The sequence below is a fragment of the Halichoerus grypus genome, chromosome 2, assembly GCF_964656455.1.
Source record: "Halichoerus grypus chromosome 2, mHalGry1.hap1.1, whole genome shotgun sequence".
Classification (NCBI taxonomy): domain Eukaryota; kingdom Metazoa; phylum Chordata; class Mammalia; order Carnivora; family Phocidae; genus Halichoerus; species Halichoerus grypus.
The window spans coordinates 92,095,019-92,103,492 of record NC_135713.1 but is presented as its reverse complement, the minus strand read 5'-3'; the positions used below and the strand labels follow the sequence as shown (position 1 = coordinate 92,103,492).

The window sequence follows — 8,474 nt, the reverse complement described above, 5'->3', positions numbered from 1 at the left end:
TGGCCCCTTATTCTGACTTCCAATCTCAATCTCTCTCTCTCTCTCTCAACTCTGCTGCTGTTGTCACATGTCTTTTTCTCCCTCTGCTTCCTTCTCTCCCTTTGATCCTCTTGCCTCACTCTTACAAGGACCTTTATGATTATACTGGGTCCACTCAGATAATCCAGAATAATCTCCCATCTGAAGATCCTTAGTTTAATCACATATGCAAAGTTCCTTCTGTGATATAAGGTAACATATTCATAGATTCCAGAGACAAGGATGTGAACCTCTATGGGGGGCCATTATTCACTCTACTACACCTATCAGCAGGGTATTGAAACTTGCTATATTGGATGGATAGAGAGAGGCTGGACTGAACAAAAAAAAAAAAAAAGAAAGAGAGAAAGAAAAAAGGATGATGAGGCCCTGAGATTCAGTTCACCTGGAGGATTGGCTCTGTTGCCGTAGGGGCTGTCCAGGGCTGGAAGGCAGGAGGAGGAGTCTGATGCTGGAAAATTATCTCTGGCCACCACGATCCTGGCGTCACCAACATATCTGGGGCCAAGGGCTTTCATAAAGAGAATGAGAGTCTAGGTCGATTTGGGCCTGGGCACCCTGCCAAGTGAAATGTTAGGGAAGGATTGGTAACAGCAAGAAAACAATGGTGAACAGATCACATTATGCACTATGGGTAAGGTCCTGTGGTCAGCAGACAGTGTCCCACCCCATCCATGTCGCTGTCCATCCCACAGCCTCTGAGGACTGATCCTTTCCAGCGTTGCTGGTGGAATTGTGGGGTAGGGTGAAGATGTGATGGACGGCAGAGCCTGCAATCTAGGCAGGCATGCCCATGCCTTCATTGTAACTTGAATGTTAAAGGGAGATGGATGGCTTTCACACTCTAGATTTGAGGATGAGGACATATAGTTTTCTTTTTTTTTTTTTTGATTTTATTTATTTGTTTGAGAGAGAGAGAACAAGTAATGGGGAGGGGCAGAGGGAGAGAGAGAGAGAGAAGCAGACTCCCTGCTGAGCAGGAAGCCTGACACAGGGCTCAATCCCAGGACCTGGAGATCATGACCTGAGCCAAGGCAGATGCTTAACTGACTAAGCCACCCAGGTGCCCCGAGGACATATAGTTTCTACTTCCTTCTGGCCTCATTTTGATCCAGCAACCACAATCTTGAAGGAGCTAGGACAGATGTTATTATCCCCGTTTTACCAAAGAGATCAGCAGGGCTCCAAGCAGCTTTCTGATTTACTCCAGGGGCCTCAGGAATGGGACCAGAACAGAGCAATCCTCATAGCTCTTCTTGCTCCCCTTGGCACTGTTCCATCTCCCTGGTGTGTGAGATCCACTGACGCCTGAAGTCATGGGAGCTGAGAGGCAGAACTGAACCTACATGCACAAACCAAATTGGACACATCCTACCTTGTGGGTGATACAGTGGGATTACCTGGTTTTATGCCATCAAAAATATGTTTTGGTGGAGTTTTAGGAACATGTAACAGTAGATGCTTGTGTTTGATAAGCATCTTGATCAGAAATCCCTCCATCAACTTTCTACCTTCCAGAAATAAGCTGAACACTTTGGTCTATTGATGGAACCCCTCCATTTCTCTTCAAAATTGTGGTTTATACTATAAGTCTACTATCTATTTAATTCAGATCTCAAGACAGAGAGGAGATGTGTGATTAGTCTGCCATTTTGAATTAAAAATCCCTTGGTTATCATCCTCCTAGCCATAATCATCATTAATAACTGCTCCCCTGTCTTGAACAACTTCCCCCTACCCCGGCCTTTTCGTCTTCCCTTCTACCCCAGCCCCCCTTAGGTTTCTCTGCCTTGACCACTTACTTAGGTTGTTCCAAGGACAGTGTCAAGTCTTTGGAATCTCCTTTTACCTCACCCTTTTCAACTTCCTGGGAACACTGCTCTACTGTCACCCTGGGACTTTGTTCCGTGATTTCCTGGATGGATCCCATTTTATAGGTCTGTGTCTTCCTCGTTCTTAATTCGCTTCCTCTATTTGTGGATAATATCTCTCCAGTAACTTCCTAAAAAGGGTATGTGGAAGGTAAATTTGGAGTCCTTGCATATCTGAAAATGTCTTTATTCTACCCTAACACTGTTTGATTGTTTATCTGAGTATAAAATTCTAAGATGAAAGTAATTGTCCTTCAGAAACCTGAAAGCATTCCTCCTTTATCCTCTAGTTCCCAGAGTTACTGAGAAAAAATCTGAAGCCATTCTGATTCCTGATTTTATTTGGGACACTCCTACCCCCACTCCCACTCCTTTTGGAAACATGTAGGATTTACTCTTTTTCTACAGTGCTCTAAAACGTCACTATTACTCGCTTTGGTCTTTACTTATTTATTTATTTACTTATTTATATACTTATTTTAAAGATTTATTTATTTATTTGAGAGAGAGCATGTGTGTGCGAAGGGGGCTGGGCAGAGGGAGAGAGAGAGCATCTCAAGCAGACTCCCCACTGAGCCAGTACCAGACTCTGGGCTCAACCCTGAGATCACGACCTGAGCCGAAACCAAGAGTCAGAGGCTCCCAGGCGCCCTAGGCTGGGGTTGTTTTTATGTAATCTTGTAGGCACTTAGTAAGCCCTTCACATCTGGAAACTCATGTATTTCAGTTCTGGGAAATTTTCTTGGAAAGCAGTTATTAAAGAGTGCAGTGAACAACATATAGATAGTTGGAACTTGATTTTTTAACTTTGAAGAGAAAGCACAGAAGATGTAATTATAATTGCAGAAGAGACTAACCTTTTATCAGTTTCAGTGATATAAAGATAACAGTAGAGATGGCAGAGCGGAGAGTTCAGAGAAGGAAAGTGAGTGGCAGGAGAGCGGGGGCTCTGATAGCCTCATCTTACAAAGTAGGGGGTGGCAGTGAAAAGATGCTATCTAAATTTGACTGACTAGAAACGACAGATGTAATTAACTGGAGACACTGGGATAGTGACACAACTATCATGGGAAGCAGTGGTGTAGTGAGGGAGCAAGCCAGGTTTGGGGGAGAGAATGACCTGTGCTGGGGAAGTGCGGGGGGTGGGAGGAGGGGAAGCATTTAAACAGGCAACTCTTCTTGACTAATTTTTCGCCTGTCTTTCACAAACTCCATCTAATATCTTTTTTTTTTAAAGAAAAAAAATGTTTGAGGTAAAATTCACACAACAAAATAAACTGTCTTAAAATGAACAATTCAGAAGTTTCAGAGATGGTTTTTGAAAGCTTTAAGTGGTGTGTCCCAGAGTAGTTGTGGCAGACTGGGGACAATGGGCAACCCTACTGGGCGGGTTTAGGAGAGCTGAGGTGAGAGTGTCTCAGGTCTCAGGTTCTGGAGCTCCTGCCTCTCCAGCTCCTGGGACCTGCTGGGCTTGGCTTGGAGGCCAAGGGGAGGCTCTGTCCCTGGTCCTCAGTGGGCAGTGGGCAGTGGGCGGAGCTGTCTCCTCCTTGCCTCCGCTGCCAATGGCCCAGATCTTCTCATCCATTCAGGAAAATATTTAGTTTCAGCTCTTGAGATGCAAATACATTTTTCAAGGCCTTTTTCATTTAAGAAAAGATCCAAATACAGTGAATATTATCTTTCATGGCAGGTTCTCTGTAGGAGAGGAAAGGCTATAGGAAAACATTAAACAGTAAGCTTCTTGTCACACTGAGCAAAACAGAGCCTGTTTTACTCCCTATATTCATCATTTTCTTCCCCCCTGGTTTCTTTCCAGTCATTTTTTCATGTCTCCCTCTTTCTCCATACTGTCCTAGCATAACAGGAAGCCCCCTGGCTGAGCCTTTCCCCAACATTTTCTAAACCTTGACAGCTTCGTGTGGGAATGGACTCCTTGCTATTCCCAAGCTTGCCAGCATTTTCCTGATTCATCTTTGGGAGAAGATTGCTTTCCTGTTCTGGGAAGGAAAAAAAAGTACTTCTGATGTGCTAGAAAGATTGTGAGGGCTAACACCTTCATTTAAAGGTCCATGCTTAAAATCTGTAAGCCTTAGATTTGGATGTACCCAGTCTCAAAACCCCTAGCTGTCCACAGAGGTCCCACACACTGTGCCTTTCCTGATAGGAGGAAAGTTGCCTTAAAGAATAGTTTCATAATAGCCTTCGAAAGTTACCAGAGAGCAATAAAATCTGTTTTGTGTTCAACCCTTGGTCCTTAGGCTACAATCCTTAGGCCAGGCCATCTTTTCCCTGGTGGTAGGGGCTGGGCCTCTGTATCTTCTCTATATCCTAGCAGATGAATATTTAAATAGCTCTCTTGGATTGAGTCCTTCCGAGTTGAGAGGCCCGTTTTTTTGTTCCCTCTGCATATTGGCTTCTGTGATATTATGAAAAAGCTGGAGTTTTCTAAAATTTAGGAGATGCCTATGATTCTTTCCTTGGACTTTGTAAATGGCTTAGCAAATACAACTGCAGGAGTAGCAGGGTTACGCAGTTTTAGGACTGCTTCCTCAGAACCTAAGTGGGTATATCCAAATCCTCTTCTGGAATTCAGAATTTTAAGACCATGAGGAACTGCTCGGCATTATGATAAGAAAGATTGACCTTGTTGAGGGTAGAGTTGGCGTTGGGGCCTGAATGTAGAGAAAATGAGTGTTGGACTCTGAGGAGAAGATACAGGGCCTAATGGAGAGGCCAGTTGGGGTACCCCTTAAAAGGAATAATTGACCTGTGGACTTTGAGGCAGTCAGGAAGAGGATCTAGATTTAAATATCAGTGAAGATGGCTTTGGGCCCAATTCTAATGTTTTTACCAAATGGGATTCTCCTTCTCTCCCTCTCTATCATTCTTTTTCTCTCTCTCTATATATGTATTCTATATATTCTTTCTCTCTCTCTCTCTCTCTCTCAATATATATATATATATATTCTCCCTCTCTCTCAATATATATATGTATATGTACATATATATACTCACATATCAAAGAAATCCATGGCTGGTACAGCTGGTTCCTTCCCTCTTCCTGTTCAGCCATCCTCAGTTTTCATCTCATGATCACAAAATGGCTGCTTGACTTCCAGGTATCTTGTCCACATTCCAAAGCTGGAGAAGTGTAAGGGTCAAAGGGCAAAAGATGTACACCATCTGTATCTCTCCTGTTTTTTTTTTTTCTTTTCAGTAAAACAATAGTTTTCCTTGGTTCCTGACCCCAAACTGGGTCATATGGCTACCTCTGCTTGTGAGGGAAGCAAGATTTTTTTTTACAGAGTTCACTTAAATTACAATAAAATCAAGGTTCTGTTGGTAAAAAAGGCAGACTAACGTAAGTTTCTTTGTGACCCTGAACAATGACTTAACCTCTCTGTTTGCCGGTTTTCTCATCTATAAACTGGAAATTGGACCATAACTGTGTCTATCTTAGAGAGTTATCGTGAAGATTAAATGAGTCGATTTTCATAAATCATACAAAACATAACACTATAAAAGTGTTCGTGAAATACATTGGTAAAGGGGAGAGTGTCCGCTGGGTGGGCAGTTAGTAGGGCCTCCCACTAAGCATGGCCATTCTGCATGGCAATTCTCTTCTGCAATACCTGCCTGTTGAACATGACACCTGAAATTAGCTATACTTCAGGGATTAAGGGAAGAGCGGCCGCCCTCACCCGGCAAGGCGCGCGGGGCAGGAGCCCGGGAAAGCTTTGTAAGGTGATCCGTAGAGAGTGCGCCGGGAGCTCAACTCCTTAAGTAACAAGGCACAACCACAAGAGTAGTAGCCGAGCTGCAGCTGGGATAGAGCGGCCTTTCCCAGCTTCCCTTGCAGCCAGTGTGGCCACGTGACCACGCTTCCGCTACCGGGAGTGAGTGGGAGTGCAGTGTGCGGAAGGGGAAAGGCCCGGCCTTTGCTTTCCGCCGCTTCTCGCATCCGGTGGCAATGCTGGACTCGTCTGTGAAGACGGGAGAGCCCCGGGGAAGCGCGGATCCCTGAATGAGTGTGCGATACAGAGCCACCCACTGACCTGGGCCGCCTACCCTGGACGGTTATATGCGAAAGAACGTTTTGTTTGAGCCACTGCGTTTGGGACTTACTCATTCCAGCCTTTTACCTCAACTTATAATACAATGACTATCATCATTTTTTTTTTTTTTTAAGATTTTATTTATTTATTTGACAGAGAGAGACACAGTGAGAGAGGGAACACAAGCAGGGGGAGTGGGAGAGGGAGAAGCAGGCTCTCCACGGAGCAGGGAGCCCGATGCGGGGCTCGATCCCAGGACCCTGGGACCATGACCTGAGCCGAAGGCAGACGCTTAACGACTGAGCCACCCAGGCGCCCCTATCATCATTTGATATTTAGGAAATGATAATAACATAGGCTACCTGTAGGGAGGGGAACTGCGGTTGAGGGAGAGTGGTGGGAGGGAGTGTCGTTTTGTGTTTACTCCATATCTAGAATTGTTGAAATTTGAACCATAGAAATGTAATATTTAAAAAAAAAAATTCACCTCTAGTCAATTAAAAAACCTTAAAATGGAAATTATTTAGTTACGTAGAAACGTTGATCTTGCACCACAGAAGTCTGCCTGTGATTGGCACTCAGCCAGCACTTACCTACTCCCTTACCTTGGAATCCTGTGACCGGAGCAAGGGAAAAGAGGATGGGTAAAGCTGGCAGAAAGGAGCAGCCAGGTGAATTCCTGAGTGGAAGGCAGAGCTGCAGTGCTCTGCCCGTCTCTGCGGAAGACCACTCATCGGCATGCCAGCAGTCGGACTCCTCATCCTCCAATTAGACTGTGCATCAGCGTGAAGGAGATGGTCCCTGCATGCAGATTGATGTCACATCCATTTCCTGAGCATCCGATGTGCCAAGATGGTATCTTTTAATAGGCGCTCCAAGAGACTTGTCCTGAATTTTTGGTTGGATGAGCAAGGTGACATTTTATGCCAATTGAAGGAGAATTCAGTTTGCATCCTTGTAACTTGAGTTGATTTTTCCTGCCTCCTATATTTTATGGTGCTAAGAAAGAATGATTTATTATTTTCCTATTAATGATTTCCAACAAAGCTCCCATTTCAGAGACAAAAGGAAAGGGGCAGTATAATATTGAGTGATTTTCTCCTTAGGGACAAAATAGGAGTTTCTTATTAATGTGGAGCTAGGGAGGGCATTGTGTGATTGATAGTTCAGTTTCCTCAAAATCTTATGAATATTTGAAATTATTATTTTATTCTTGCTTTATGTTTTCTTTTTCCATACAATGGCTCCTTTTATAAGCTCTGGCCCCTGGGAAAACACGGATGGCATTTCCCCCTCCCAGGTGCCCTTGAACTCTGGGTATTTTTCCCAGGAGAATTTGTCAGTTGAAATATTTGGTAAATTAGTAACAGAAAAAGGAATCAAATAGTTTCAGAAACCACTTTTTAATAGTTTGAAAGTTAGAACATTAAAAAACTAATGCATTGTTGGTACCAGTTTAATTATCTCAGTTTAATCATCCCCTTTGGTTCTCAGTTGCCCACCAGACCAAGCTTTATGCTGGTCCCTGAGGGTCCCTCGTACAGCTGACACATGCCCTCCCAGCCTTGCTGCCCAGCATTCGCTGTGGGATTCATCCAGAGCCAGACTGCTGCTGGCTCCTGGGGGCACACGGCCCATGACTTACCCCTCAGATGTCACCTTGTCATGAAGTAACCTCCCCCCTTCAACCAGACGCTGCAAACACAGTTTGTGGATTTGGGTCCATGTCCTGTGGACTTAGCGGCACAGAGCTAGTCTTCACCATCTTCACTGCTCTGCAGCCGCTGGCCCATAGTAGGTGCTTAGGAAAGTGAATTGCACTGAGGGGCTAAAGAAGCGAACCAAGGCCAGATTCTGCTCTGTCAAAAATGTGCTCTCTGATGGGGCTGGCACACCACCGCCCAGGGGCCAAGTCTAGCTGCTGCCTTGCTTGCAAGGCTCAGGAACTAAGAAGGCTTTCACATTTTTAACTGGTTGGAAACAAGCAAAAGAATTATTTCATGACATTTGAAAATGATGTGAAATTTCAGTATTCATAGATCAAGTTTTATTGGAACCCAGCCACACCATTGGTTTACATGTTGGTTGTTGCTGTCTTTCCAGTTTCACGGCGCAGTGGACTCCTTGCAATGGAGATCATATGACCCACCAAACGTGAAATAATTCACTGTCACTTTACGGAAAGTTTGCTAGCCCCTGCTCTATAGGCTAAGAACTTTCAAATGGAAATACTCATTTTTGCTCTCTTCCAAATCTGCAGCTGTGCTAGGAGCATAAATGGCTGTTACTTCCCCATTTTTAAAATACTATTTACTGGGGGCGCCTGGGTGGCTCAGTTGGTCAAGGGCCCGACTCTTGGTTTTGGCTCAGGTCATGATCTCAGGGTCGTGGGATGGGTTCCTGTGTCAAGCCCTGGGCTGGGTTCCATGCTTAGCGTGGAGTCCGCTTGTCCCTTCCCTCCCGCCCCCGACGTGCATGCTCTCTCTCATAAATAAAATAAAGACTATTT

General features: G+C 44.6%; 1 protein-coding gene across 1 annotated transcript in view; it reads left to right on the top strand.

Annotated features, from left to right (window-relative positions):
• Positions 1 to 8,474, top strand: part of MSH3 (mutS homolog 3) — a 236,554-nt gene that overhangs the window by 1,877 nt on the left and 226,203 nt on the right. The window lies entirely within an intron of this gene.